Here is a 15,866-nt window from a genome sequence, read left to right on the forward strand (position 1 = left end):
CAGTCAAAATTTGTCTACAAATGGCCAGGTTCGGTATTAAATTTTCCACACCTAAAACCTAAAACCCAAAACCCGAACCTGAATATGCTCGAAACTCAATAACCTGCTCGAATGTCCAACCCTAATTGTTCTCAAGTTGAACAATAATTCTATTCTAGACTCATCTTTGGGGCTTGCCTTACATGATATTACTTTTGATTGTACTCTATTTTCTGTTTTTTCTTATTCTCGTTATAATAACATGGTTGCCCATACTTTATAGTTAGCATAGTTTGGTAGTTAGATTATCCTTCTTGTATTCAAAACTTGCTTTTGAGTGATGCCAACAATTAAGGAATTGTTGTTTTCAGCCTCCCTTAAGGAGTTTGTTTAAATATGTGGTATTATTCCTTAAACTCCCAATCAAGATTCGGTTAATTAGTTAATTTTTCATTAACTAACTTAACTGTCAAATATGACAGACAACAAGTACATTGGGTTTTTTGGCCTATATAAAGAGGACTACTCATCTCATAAGAGAATAAGAGAGAATAACAAGAAAGACACAATACAATAAAGAGAGAAGTTAGAGTTAGAAATTGAGAGAGATATCTGAGAGAGAGAGAGAGAGAGAGAGAGAGAGAGAGAGAGAGAGAGAGAGAGAGAGAGAGAGAGAGAGAGAGAGAGAGAGAGAGAGAGAGAGAGAGAGAGAGAGAGAGAGAGAGAGAGAGAGAGAGAGAGAGAGAGAGAGAGCTGTGATTGGGAAATTGTATTGAGCAATATTGTCGATCATGTTGGCTCGGGTTAGTGAGTTAATGGATGTTGAGGGATTCCACCATGTATGACTTACTGTGATAATTTCCTTGTAGCTTCTGAGATTGATATCTCTAATTCTCATTATCAATAAAGATTGGTGGCAATACTTTCAAACTGGAATATGACCAAGTTCACATTGAACTTAGGATTAAAACTAGTATAATTCTCTTGTGTTGTTGTGTCTGACAACTATTTAGATTTATCTGTGTTATTTTTTTAGTTTAATGTGTCTGTTCGGTTTTAGTTCTTGATTTGTTTGTTTTAATTTAATTTTTATTTATTTAAGTGTGCTTTTAAACTTAAAATTATAAAAATAATTCGTATGCATCAGAGTTTAATTTCTTATAAAATAGTTAAGTGTTTTCTGAGTTTTTTTTTTTTTTTAAAGAAAAAAAAAAGGAAGCTTTTTTAGAGCCACAAAGACTTCTACTCACTTCTACTCAAAGTCTTATTTTGGGGGAGTGCCATATTATGTACAAATTTTCTTGTTTTGGTACAAAGGTCAAAAAAAGACGGTGATGGAGAATCACATCCGTTGGATTAAGTAAGAGAAAGATGATGAAAAAGTTGGTTCTTGACATCATGATTAGATATCGAACGGTTGAGGTTGTCTTTATCTAATCTATCTATGCAAGGCTGTCATAAATGCACAACCGCAACTTTTAAAGCTACCGACGTGGAATGACAAAGACTGAAGAGAGAGAGAGAGACGAAACGAGAACTTAACGGTAACCGTAGTTAATATTTTATTTATATATATGGTCTGATGGACCGTGGTTCGGTTACGGCGCTGGTAACGGCGCGGGTTGGGAGCCAACATGTCACGTGAGCGGGCACGCGAGCAATACACGCTCTTTAATTGCGGCGCCAGTGCTGGGATCACAATGGTTTTGAATATAATGTTGACTCACGCTCTCTCTCGGCAAGTGGAACACGATTACACGTTTTTTACAATATTCTAATATTTATATATATATATGATCCAATCAGAGGAGACCTTAATAATAAATGAGTACTTGTTAATTTTCAAATTTCGATTTTAATAACAATAATATAAAAATAAGCATCTGACAATCTAAATGGAATCAAATTACCTTTTCAAAAAAAAAAAAAGTCTAATAAAAACTATCCCACCCCAAAAAATTCATAAATTACCATTGTTTTTTCTAGGTGGGAGCTTTGAGTCTTAGCTAAAACAAATCGAGGAATCAAAATTTTTCTACCATTTAATATTTGTAATTTCGATATTTTTAAAGATTATGTGTTGTAAATTTTTAGACTTAAAAAATATTAAGACTACATGTACAGTGTTTATAATATTTCTTTTGGTGAGAAAAAAGAAAATCGCTTATTTGTCATATACTAATATACATTCTCATTGAGTATTATATATGTAATGAATTCAAAATACATATGAAATTAAAAAATGAATATTTCTTAGCTGAAATCTGACACACTCCATCGGATTCCTTGTTTCATTTGTTTTGAAATGGTTAATATTGGTCTCATATTTATAAAACTGCTTTTGTACTTCCTACTAAATATATTAAATGTTTTACCAATATAAGCTTCTTATTACTAAACATTGTGTATTAAATAATTAAAATCACGAATTTTATGTCTTGTTCATGGACTGTTTCGCACGTGACATGTTTCACACTGTATGCAGTATCTCTTATTTGTTTTTGTTGCATTTTTCCCTGTTTGTTTATAATGTAACAATTTTTTAAATAAAAAATAGAGAAATATTTTCATCAATATTTTTGTCATTTTTTTTATACATATTGAGGACGGGTGATACATTAAAATTTTGCCTGTATTTTCAAAAACAGTATACTGTATATATTTTTGTTATTTAGTGCGAATATATTCTTAATTCCTTAACATTTAACTCTCAATTAATCGTGACGGCTATGTTAGCATAAAGTAGATTTGTGAGATTTAAAATGAACCACGAAAATATTTTCTTTTTAATAAAAAATGAACCACGAAATGTTATTTGGCTGTAAATCAGAATATATAACTCTCACCTTGTTACATCTAAATATGTATTATACACAGTTATATACTTTTTAATTAATTAAATTAATTTAAATTTGAGACAAAATCATGGCATACTAATGTTAGGGGAATGTTTTGAGTGCACATATATTTACTCATTATTATTTTACTGTAGTTTTTGCCTAACTTTTGAAATTTTGGTATAAGTTATAGAGTGAAAATGGACTAAATCTTAAAGCAAAAGCAATGCTTTTTTTTTTTTCCTTTTCTTTTTCTATACTAATATTATTATTTACGGATGGGAGAAGTGCTATGTGTATGGCCAATTGGCCATGTTGCATGCGTTGACAAACGTTTGCTTCAATATCTCAAATAACTTAAAATAAAAAATTGTTGTGCTATACAATTTGACATTTAGATAATAATACATTTCCCACAGTTACACTATATATGTACTAAACAAAAATAAAATAAAATTTATAATTATAATTGGGGATGGCCAGGCCAAATACATATAATTGGATCCTTCTCACCCTCTCCTCACGTTTCGGTTGGAAATTAAATTAACAAAATCATGATATATACAACTGGCAATGGCATGACATTTATATATATTTGACAAATTAATTCCAAAGACTTCAAATTTGACCATAAACTACTCTTAAGATTCAAGAAACAGATTTGGATAATGATTCTCTTCATTAATAAAATGAGCCCTTGCTCAGTTTTATTCCGTGCATAAATCATAATAACTAACAGCCTTAGTACACAGTTGTAAAGAATTACAACTAACTGAACATTAACTAATTAACTACAACTGTTCTCACAGGATATTTATATATATATATATATTTATATTAGCTTTTTTTTTTCAGTAATAATCAGTATCCTGGAGGACCTGGACCATGCTAGCTATAGGTGTTTTTATTAGACACGCATATAACTAATTAAGGAGTTCTCTATACTAATTTTAAGTTATTATTTTTTTAGAAAGGGTAGTGTAATCAGTAACGAATGACAAATAATACTACTTAAAGATATTATATAATATGGTCAAGTAAAATTGCATAGTCTAAGTCAAGCTTATAAGCACGAGGCAATATTTTTTCCTTCTAATTACGAAATATATATATGAGTGTTACGTACACGAACCGGTGTTGAAGAATATGATCCACTATACATGATAAATACACACTCATTTATATATATATTTATATGTGTACATATATGAGTTGAGTATTTAATGATTACAATCAAAACATAAGGATACATTTTATTATAATCTGTTATAACAATTGATTAAATGGTAAATTTTTGTATTTTTAGACATAAATTAATTATATATTTAAATAAATTATTATTTTAATTAAATATTTTCAAAAATTAATATTTGTAATTTATTTTTATTTTTTATTTTAAATAAAAAAATAAAATTATATTAGTATTAAGTTACAAGTAATTTATTAATTATTTTTAATAAATTTTTAAATGAATTAAAGTTGTTTAATAATAATCTAATAACAACTAAAAGTAAATATAATCATTATGGTTTTATATTTGATGTAACCATTAAAACATTCTCTATACATATATTTATATACTAGGTTATTGTTACGTACATATATTTAATTATATTTTTAGTTTTTATTTTTGTTATGTGTATTTTAAAATTTTATAAATTAAAAAGAAACTATTTATTAATTTGTTATTTTTTTTTAATTTTTTTTTAAATTTTTAAAATTTAAAGAAAATAAATATAATGTTTAAAAATATTATAAAATTGAGCATACTCTCACTATTAAAAATAACAATAAAAAAAATAATAATATTATAAATAATATATTAATATTTATATATATAACTTAATTTAAAATAAATAATATTAATATTTATATATATATTTATAAAACTAACCGTACTAACATCGCTAAATTTAATAGAATATTTTTTTTTTCATTTTTAAAGAATATTTGGTTAAACTAATAAAATAGTTAGATAATCACTTTTTTATATATACAGATATGACTATTCCTGTGTTAATTACATAAATAAATGTCTCAATCTTGTATTTCTCCTACCACAATCACAATATATTTTAAAACATGTATATAAAAACAAAACAAAAATGTAAAAAAATAGATGTCTATTCCAAAAAAAATATATCAAATAAATTCAGAAACGAAATATAAAATAAATTGGAAGCTACATATTATAATATTAATACTCTAACTTTCTTAATTTAATTTATATTTATATATACGACGACTATGAACAAACTAGCTATGATAAATAACTTATTGTACATTAATCAATTTTCTAACCACTTTCACAAATATGGTGGAGCATAAATACAAAGTCATGAGCATGATCACTGTATATATAAATTTTTTAGTTTTAGGATAAGGTATATAATGATGATCTATATATATAATTGTCATTAGATGATGATGTTGCCCGCACTAGCTAGGCATTATATAAATAGTATAAGGTCCTTGAAAATAAAATGACACCATCATCATATTAATCATCTTCTAATAAAACTATTTATTAATTATATGCTATTATCTATATCTCTTGTTCTAATCTTCATAACATGGAACTAAAAGTAAATTAAATGTGCAACCATCCAAGACGTTGACATTACTGTTTTTAATAATTCCCCACCATTAAAAAAAAAAATAATAATAAATAATCGTATTTCCCCAATTTTTTAATAAAAAGAAAAGGAGGAAAAAAAACAAAAAGAAGCAGGCGCGCCTCGATCGGTATTTATTACAATCTTTTTTTTTTTTTTTATAAGTATCTATAAAATTAAAAGTTTGGTGTTCTTACAAAAGAAAAATCAAAAGTTTGGTATAATCAAACTTAACTTTATCTATTTACAAGTTTTCCTGTTACAAAGATTCTAATTTTAGCTAATAAAAGTATGGCTGAGCCTAGTACAGAATTAGTACCATATAATTTTCTTTAGGTACATAAATTCATTATAGTCATAACTTTTATATTAGTGCCTATTGCAATTATAATAAATTTTGGGAGATTTTTAAATAATTTATAATATTAAAATTAAAATTTTATAAAATATGTATGCAATATATTTTAACAGAAATATACAAAAACAATAAAAATTTATAAAAATACAGTTATACAAAATTTTAAATATTTTGTATTTTTTAATTTATTTATTAAAAATACAATCTTTAAATATTTTCATGTTATTTTTATATTGTATTCTTGTTAATTTTTTTTATTATTTATATATTATATTTTTATGTTGTTTTGATATTATTTGTAAATTTTTTATATTAATTTTATGTAATTTTTTATTATTATTTTTAAATAAACGTAAAAATATTTAAAATAAAAATATAAAAAATTTGAGCAAAAGTAATATTTCCGGTAAATTTTTCAGTAATTTTTGTACTCTAATGCCTAGTGCATTACATAGTAAAAATTATTCAGATTTCATCTCAAAAAAAAAAATTATTCAGATTTTAAACCAGAATTTTTATTACTACAAAAAATTAAAAAGTGATTTATAATTAATTTACGTAGCACCGATATAGAAAAACACGCCTTTGAAGTGGAAGTGTAGTGAAGAAAAGGAAAGCAAAGTGGGTCCCGTGACAACGAAAATTGAGGGTCCCACTCAGACCAACATGGGGGTTTAATTAGTCCAGTTCACGCGGTTTTAACATACAAATCTGACGAGGCCATGTTGGTTGTTTGTTTGTATGAGGAAACAGATGACGCCGTCAATATGGGGGCCACGTGGCATCCAGTTGTGCTGAATTATTAATGACTGAGTCAGACTTTGACTCACTCATTCACTTCTTTCTCTATAAATGGTGGTACTGCTAAAATAATGTTGTATCTTGGCAAAATTGTATTTTCCCAAGTTTTCTATAAATGCTCTTAAGTCTTACATCACTCTACATTTTTTTTTCTCAATAAAACTGGGATTATTTTCGGTAAAAAGATCTAAATTATTAGATTTGTAGTAGTATTTTTTAAAACTAAAAATTCTTAATTATTACATTTTCAATAGTTAATAAGTACTTACTTATTATGTCTGTAAAGCTTAAGAAGTTATTTGGTAATAGAGTCATAAATGTCCTCCTTCAGTAGTGTGCGAATTTATGGAAAATTTAATACAATATAAAAATTAATATTTTTTTGTATGAGAAATGCTATAAGATACCGTGATACTTAGAATTGTTCTTGGTGTGAGTGGTGCGGTTTTTAATTATTTTTTCAAATCAATCCGCACATACGATTTTTTTAATTTTTCAAACTGTGCCTGCATCGTGAAACTAAAAAACCACAGAAACTGCACTGTAAAAAATGGTACAGTGCAGTGCGGTTTTTGCTGTTTTTACAGTTTGGACTATCACCAAATAATTAATTTATCACAAGTACAATAAAACTTAAGCAACACTTGTCAAAAATACCATAAGGCTTGAAAATAATATGAAAAAAATTAAGTTTCAACAATACAATTATTAGTGGGATTTGGGTTGGACATTCACATATTGGACCTAAATAAATATAAAAATTAGTATTTTATAATGTGCGGTGTGGTGCGATTTGAACCGCATATTAACAATTCAAAAATGCAAACCGCACCGCACCTCGCAGTTTAGAAAAAATTCAAATCGCGACTGCACTGCAAAAAATTTCAAACTGTATTTTTTTTGCAGTGCGGGCGGTTTGAGCGATTTGATGAACACTCCTTTTGATACTTAGCACTCTCCTACGTGTCAATATCATTATTGGTGCAATTAAATATCAGATCTTAAGCATGGGGCCTAGGACAAAATTTCAAAATGGGGCATTTTTTCTAAGAAAAATTTAATGATTTTTAAACTTTAAACATAATTAAAATATTTAAATATAAAAATTCTCAATGTAATTTTTTTTTTAAAAAAAAAAACAAAAGCTTAAGCAACATTATTCAAGTATGTAGATCCATTCATCCAACACAAGTGAATTTTTTTGTAACGCCCTAAATAATTAGGCACGCTACCCAAAATACTTATAAGGCCCTAATCCCCTAATCGGGATTACTAATTAAAATAGCGCAGAATTTAAACTTTTATATTAAACAGACTGAAAATAAACTTGTAATATATTTAAACTTTTCAAAATAGTTGGGATTCCAAAAATATTTACAAACTTATTACAAGTTCTTTCTTACTAGCCGACCTAAGCGGCAAAACAGAATACAAAAGTCAACACTGTTAGTGTGATAGTCAGTAGTCCCGTGATCCGTAAGGGGAAATACCGGGTAAGCTGTGCAATCCCACATCGCCTGGGGAAGGTCAAGTGGGATGATTCTGAGACTGTGTAGGTATGGGACTACACAGTTGAAGAGGGCTTAAATGGATTGATTGGTACTACCTATATCAACAAGGTGCATCTTGTTTTTCGGTAGCCTATCTCGAAAGAAGTCCACAGTTAAGCGTGCTTGGCCTGGAGCAATTTCAAGGATGGGTGACCTCCTGGGAAGTTTTCCCAGGAAGCGTGCGAGTGAGGACAAAGCATGCTGGAAACACTTGTGTTGGTCTGTAGGGTCAGTCATCAGTCCATGAAGCAGCCAGAGTGGCGTACTCGTGTATAAGAGCCATTATTCCGTGGGTGGAAGGACCCAATGGAAGCTTGAAGCGGGGACGTTACAGTTAGACCCATAACCCGCTTGGTCTGAAGTGGCATGAACATGTACATTCTTTGCCCTGCTCCTGAAACTCATGGCTGATCAGCTAATGCCTTACCCTTTCCTGCACAGTAGAGCACCCGTGAGCCAAGCCCAGCAAGACAGTATAAATCATAACAAATATATTATGCTCATTCACATATGTCTGTATAGCACAGACCTGATCATTATTTCATCATGCCCATTTATGTCTACGTGGCGTAGACCTATGTGTTGCGCTCACACATCTAATTAAATCTACGTGACGTAGACTCACGTGTTACTCTCACACGTCTAAATACATTAAGGCCTTAGAAGCGGTTCATCTCGGTTATGAGTACCGAGTCCAACCTGATTATGCCTTGAGCACATAATCCTTAAATCTCATTTCAATTAACATGGCATGGCATTTATACACATATATCACTAGGGTAATAACCCTAGGCTATTAAACCGTTCCTATTAGGGTAATAACCCTAATCCCGGTTACTTAACATTCATGCATATCATTCTCAACATAAGCGCCACTGCGCATACTCTACGTGCTAATCACTGTCTTACCTGTTGTCCCGCAATAGTAGAGATTCCAAATCCCCGGGTGCTCCTGACCAGGTGCCGGTAATCCTAGTCACACACAATCCGGGATTTTCACAAATAGGGTTAACCCCTGATTTCACATTCATAAAATAAATTCATGGCATTTCAAATACATATAATCACATAGAGCTCGAAAATAGCTTTCCAGCGGTATAAAGAACGTCCCAAACGGAGTCCCGAGTCAAAAGTTATGGCCAAAACAAATTTCAGCATTTCCCGATGAACTCCAACCGGAATTCCGGATGAACCAACCGGAATTCCGGTTGTCTGGGCAGAGAACACGAAATTTCTCAATCTTTAAACCCCCAAAACTCACTCAAATCATTCCCAAACATTCCCAAACTTTCCAGAGCATCAATATATGTCATAATAAACATATTCCACAACTTAAACCCAACAATTGCACTAAAAATCAAAAAGTGCCATTAAAGCACCAAGCTTGAGTTCCATGAACTCAAGCTTGCTTTTCACAACCAATTTCACAATTAACCCACTTACAGCAGCTAGCAAATATTATAGGGTCTAAAACACATAATTATGCATCAAAATCCAACAATAAACCCCATAATTTCAGATTGCACAATAATCACAAATCATGCTTCAACTAGCAAAACTCCAAGTTCAAGAACTTGAACTTTAACCCAACACATACTTATTCAATTTCCAGCAGTAAAACAATAGATAAAAAAAAATTAGGTTAAGCATGTAAAACATCCTTGAATTGTACTCTAAGCCCAATCAAACACAAATCAAGAGATTAACACACAAATTATCAAGATTAAACATCCATTTCCCTAAACATGCAAACCAAGATCAAACAACTTAAAGCATGCTTTTTCCACAATAATTTCAGCAAGAATTCAACCATAAATTTCACATAAACTTAGCAAGAATCTACCTCAACTCCAAGCTCAAGAATTCACAACTTCAAAGCTCCAAAACAAGCTAAGAACCAAGCTTTTCTTCAAATTCAACTTTGAAATAATAAGAGGGTTTGGGAGAGAGAGGGGGTCGGCCAAGAGTGAAAGCAAAACCAGAAAATTGCTTTTCATTTCATCAAAAATCAATTTTAATCAAACATAATAATTAGGGGTGAAATGACCAAAATGCCCTCATGGCTTATTATTCACACCTACACCCTCACAAGGGTAAATAAGTCATTTCAATACTCAATTAATTTCAAATAAATTTCAGATTATCATTCATCAAATAAAATGCCAAATTATCAATCCAATTTACATTTCGGGCCCGAACCCGGTTCGGCCCGAAATTCCCGGTTGTGACTATACCGCGCTAACCTGTCAGAACACACCTGAAAAGACAGCACATGTATACTATATAATAATATAGTTCCATTAAGCACGTAATCAATTAATTTCATAATTTTACCCTTCTCGGGTCATAATTACTAAAATGCCCCTGGCTCACCAACAGGGTCTTAACATAATAAAATTCATATAATTTCACATATATTAAATTATATAATAATATAATTTCCTCAATTATACATAATTATCTAGTTAGGGTTTTGCTAATCCATTTCTTAATTCCAGGTATTACATTTTTTCTTCACGTTTTTCTCAACGAACAATCTTCAAATCATAAAACCTAATAAGAAGATATAACTGTTAGACATTTATATGTATAAACTGAAACATATGTATGTGTATTGTATATAACATGCGGAATAAACAAATATATACACTATATAAATTAATGATCGAAATACCTCCAGCCATTGATTCTTGAGCTTCAAACCCACATAAGCTTTGATCTGCAAAGGAAACTGGTTGGTGTGGATAATCGGGCTTCCTTGCTCTCTCAACTCTCTTTAGATGGAATTTGCTGTTATGAACAGAATGAGTGAGGAGCTTGGGGACCGAGACCCTATATTTATAGGTGAGATACTCCATCAGTATCTGTGCCACATTAATTGTCAGAATATTTTGACAATTAATTCAGGAAATCAAATCAGGTAATGAATATTTAAATCTGACCATATATAGAATATTACGTAATTGATTTTGTCTAGATTCAATGAATATAAAATATTCATTTATCACAAATCAATACTTTATTTTATTTCCTTAATTAAAAATATTATAATAATAACAACAAATGAATTATTTAAAAATTTATCTTTCTTGCTTTTTGAGAGGCAAATTTGCTAATCAAATCATCGTAATGAAGTTTATTTAACAATTTATTTTTGATAGACAACATAGCTAATACACTCAATCGTTCTTGCAACATGGTTGATCTTAAATATGATTTTATCAATTTCAATTTTGAAAAATTTCTCTCTGCTAAAGCAACATTCACTAGAATAGTTAGTAAAATTCGATAAGCAATGAATGCATTTGGAAAGGAACTAATATTTTTTTATGTAATCAAGTATTTCAATTAAGTTACTATTTTTCATTTGGAAAAAATTTCCTCAAGATAGTTAATCCACTCAAATATGATTTTATCATGTTCCGTTCTTGCAACATGGTTGATCTTAAATATGATTTTATCAATTTCAATTTTGAAAAATTTCTCTCTGCAGAAGCAACATTCACTAGAATGGTTAGTAAAATTCGATAAGCAATGAATGCATTTGAAAATGAACCAATATTTTTTATGTAATCAAGTATTTCAATTAAGTTACTATTTTCATTTGGAAAAAATTTTCTCAACACTTTTAATTCTGAAAATAAATCTAAACCATTAATATCAAGCAATTCATTGTATTTCAAAACATCCTCAAGATTTAAAGAGTGATCTTTCAAACTATCTTCATCCAATACTTTTAGTTTCTTCATGTTGAACAAAAAATCAAAAATATTTTCATACACTTGAAATATTGTTCAAACTTATTTTTAAGTGAACAAATAATTTGGTCAATCAAGTAAAAAAAATAATCAATTCGAAATGATTCTCCAACAGATTTAATTATATCAACATCAATATTTTCATTAAATTACTTTTTCCTACGAATAAGTCATTTTTCACAAAATTTAGGCTTTATTCTCATCTCAATTGCAATTTTTTAGCTGAATTCATAACAACTACAAATCTATTTTTCCTATAATCTTCAAAATAAGAAAGACCATTCAAATATTTCATAGCCTTGTCAATGTCTATGTTCTTACTTTATAAATGTTTACTAATTGAGTTTATAGGAAATAAAATATCATACCTGTTGTTGGAGGAATTTTGACAACACCAGATAAAAAATCAAAATATAATTATCAATTAAAATGTGCGAGTACTCCACCTAGAATGGCGAGTAATCAAAGTATATATACTCAGACGTACTGGAAAATATATTGAACACAAGAGAATTATAGTTGTTCAGTCAGATCACGGTTTGCTTAGTCCACTGTTGCAAGGATTTCTGCCCTCTTTTATTTCATGTTGGATCACTCCTTTATATACAAAGCAAGTGTCCTTTGGTCACACAGAGCTTAATTAATTATCAAACCATTTTACATTGAATATCAACATTAAATCAAGAAAAACGTAAATAGAATAAATGAAAAACAATTTCGACTTAATTTACTTAATATAGCAACGTACGCGACCTTAATGGTACGAGTTGTCTGTTCATATTCTCGCATAAGCTCGTGGGCCTAGGATGCGTGAAGGACTAACGAATCTTTGTGTTAAGATATCTGCATTCTAATTGAGTCGCATATGTTGATACCTTGTCAATGTCGATGATCTAGGACATGCGTGTCCTTATCGGATCATCAAGCGTGTTAGGTCATCCGGACCAGCTCGCTAAGTAAAGAATTGATCTTTACCAACTCGCAAGAGAAAATTTTGTGGACATCGCATATGTGCGAGTTTTAAACCCGCCCTTCTTGGTCCTACATCATACGAGGCGTAATAATGCGACTAGACTCTGTCAAGGTCACATCATCTCGCTGAGTCTGGTTCAGGCGAGGTTTATACTCGAGTGGTCTCCTTCTGATAGCTCAGTGATCCTCGAGGAGAGTGAGTCCACATTTCATTCTTATGGGAGCCTGGTCTCGAGTTTCTAGGTAAAAAATTCACACTATAACACATGCCCCTAATTTCGCGATTGACAGCTATGTCGTGAGGAAAACTATGAGAGAGAGGCAGGCGAGAAGTTGTCACGAGGTGGTGAATTTTGGTTGTCTTGTCGAGGCTTTCAAAAAGACGACTGTAATTATTATTTTACTCCTTTGAGGTGCCACATCATCAGAACCCTTTGGGGTACGTGCAGGCATGATTATTGGTAACCATTAGATTGAGAGACTTTAGGCATTCCTTTGCCATGTGTCTCCATCCCATTAAATGAGGGATATTAATATTTAAACTCCCTGTTATGAAATGATTTTTTATTCATTTCCCTCTCATTTTTGTTTTCCCCTCTTTCTCTCCTCTGAATTCCAAACTCTAAAAATTTCTTTGCATTTTCTGAGTTTTCTTCATCTGAGAAGGATTTTGAAGTTTGTAATACTCACAGAATCACTTAAAGAGAAACTGCACTTCAAGGTTAGTGAATTACCATTTTTGCAACTGTTTTCTTTTCCTTGAGAATTTGTATGCGTTTTGTGCTTTTAGGGGTAGAAAATACATGAAATGATAGAATTTGTTGTCTGTCTTCTAACAAAATGCCATATTTTCCTAGGAAATATGTGCCTAAATCTTGAATAATCACAGGTTTCAGGAAGAACACTTCGGGTATTCGCGAATTTCTTGATGAGCATTTTGAATACTCGCAGGTCTTTGGTGAGTCTTTTGAATGCTCGCGAGTTTTTCAAATATCCGAATACCCAGAAATAACTTTACCAAACCAATTACTAAGCCTTTCTCCTTTTTTTTTCTCTGCTAGAATTTACTAATTCTTAGGACCTTTTAGCTTTTAGGTCGTATGTATTTTTGTTATGAAAACTATCCGAGTTCTCAAAATGGTGGGTGCATCACAGTACACTAGGGGTGTTCATCAAACCGCCCAAACCACCCGCACCACACCGCACCGCAAAAAAATGCAGTTTAAAATTCTATTGTTGATATGAAACTGATTTTGTACTTAAGCTGAAATGGATGGTCTGGATGACTTAAATTAGCTATGTATTAGTTAGAAAGGAGGAATGATGGACACTAGGTATTATTTTGGTATTTTATTGACTTATTAAATCTGTCTATTCGGTGACTACATAACTGTGGGGATATTATTGTTCTTTTATATTGATGAGTGGTCCTAATTTTGTTACTAATATTTTCTTATTAATATAAGTTAATCCATTACTTTTAAATTAATATTTTGTGATATAAATTAAAGGATCATTTATAAGCTTTATCTTTTTACAAGGATCAAAGTGTGACCTTTGACCACCCAAGTTATGGATATTACACACTGCCACGGCCTAAGGCTCGGGTCGTGACAGTGACACACTTGTAACATTTATTTAATCAATCAAAATATTATATTAAAATATAACACTAACATCCCCCTTCAAGATACTAGCTATTTAGTTGCTCACTATCTTAGACAACTCGATCATAAGCAACTCTTTTATTTTAGGATTTTTAGTGGCTCTTTTTAATTTTTTTTATTTGTTTTTCTTTACTGAATTTTTTGAAAACCAAGTATTTAGAGAGATTAAAGGAAATAGCGAACAGTAAATGATAAGAAGAACATATTTTTACATGGTTTAGGCGTTAATGATCTTTAATCCACGAGTCTATATTATTGGTCTCCTAGGGCGAATGTTGTAGGATTACAATGTATTATAGTATAAAAGCCTTGTGTAGGAGAAATTACTAGGGGTGTTCGCGGTGCGGGTGGTGCGATTTTTGACTATTTTTTCAAACCAACCCGCACGTGCGGTTTTTTCAATTTCCCAAACCGCACCCGCACCGCGAAACTAAAAAACTGCAAAAACCGCACTGAAAAAAGTAGTGCGGTGTGGTGCGGTTTATGCGATTTTTGCAGTTTGGACTATCACTAAATAATTAAACTATCACAAATACAACAAAATTTGAGCAACACTTGTCAAAAATACCATAATGCTTGAAAATAAATATGAAAAAAAAAGTTTCAAGTTTCAACAATACAATAATTAATGGGCTTAGGTTGGGCTTTCACATATTGGACCTAAATAAATATAAAAATTGGTATTTTTATAATATGCGGTGCGGTGCGGTTTGAACCGCATATTAACAATTCAAAACCACCACTACAAGAAAAGGGCTTTTTGCCGGCGCATTTGGTGACATGCGCCGGCAAAAGTTGTCGACACAAACAAATATTTGGAATCCCAATTTTTTTTTGGGTTTACTTTTGCCGGCGCATATGTGCGCCGGCAAAACATATCTATACCGGCGCTATCAAGTTAAATGCGCCGGTAAAACGTGAAAACATTAGGCGCGAGAATTTGCCGCCTTTGATTTCATTTTTGGGGCGCAATTATACTTTTGCTGGCGCACATTTGCGCCAGTAAAAGTAACCAAAATTATTGGAGGGAAAATTCCCGCGTGGGTTTTATGTGGTAGGTGGGGCCACTTTTGCCGGCGCATACAGTGTTAAGTGAAACGCGCGTTTTGCCTTAGGTTAGAAATAATTTTTTTTTAATACTTTTACCGGCGCAATTGGATGCGCCGGTAAAAGTATTGATATGTATCAGGAGGCACGAAGCCCCCTTTCTTCCCCATTTTCATTTTCTGAAAAACCCAGCCCCCATTCTCTCCCTTTCTCTGGTTCTCTCTCTCTCTCTCGTTCTCTCTCATTTCTCTCTCAATCTCTATCAAACTCTCTCAATCTCTC

General features: G+C 31.1%; 1 long non-coding RNA gene across 1 annotated transcript; it reads right to left on the reverse strand.

Moving 5' to 3' along the window:
* Positions 1-8,399: 8,399 nt before the first annotated feature.
* On the reverse strand, positions 8,400-11,176 carry LOC133032602 (uncharacterized). The gene is made up of 3 exons (XR_009685200.1): positions 9,984-11,176; positions 9,050-9,112; positions 8,400-8,573 (listed from the first exon to the last, which is right to left on the reverse strand). It is a non-coding gene; the product is annotated as an uncharacterized LOC133032602 (long non-coding RNA).
* Between the last annotated feature and the right edge of the window lie 4,690 nt (positions 11,177-15,866).

Source organism: Cannabis sativa, chromosome X, assembly GCF_029168945.1.
Source record: "Cannabis sativa cultivar Pink pepper isolate KNU-18-1 chromosome X, ASM2916894v1, whole genome shotgun sequence".
In the NCBI taxonomy this organism is placed as follows: domain Eukaryota; kingdom Viridiplantae; phylum Streptophyta; class Magnoliopsida; order Rosales; family Cannabaceae; genus Cannabis; species Cannabis sativa.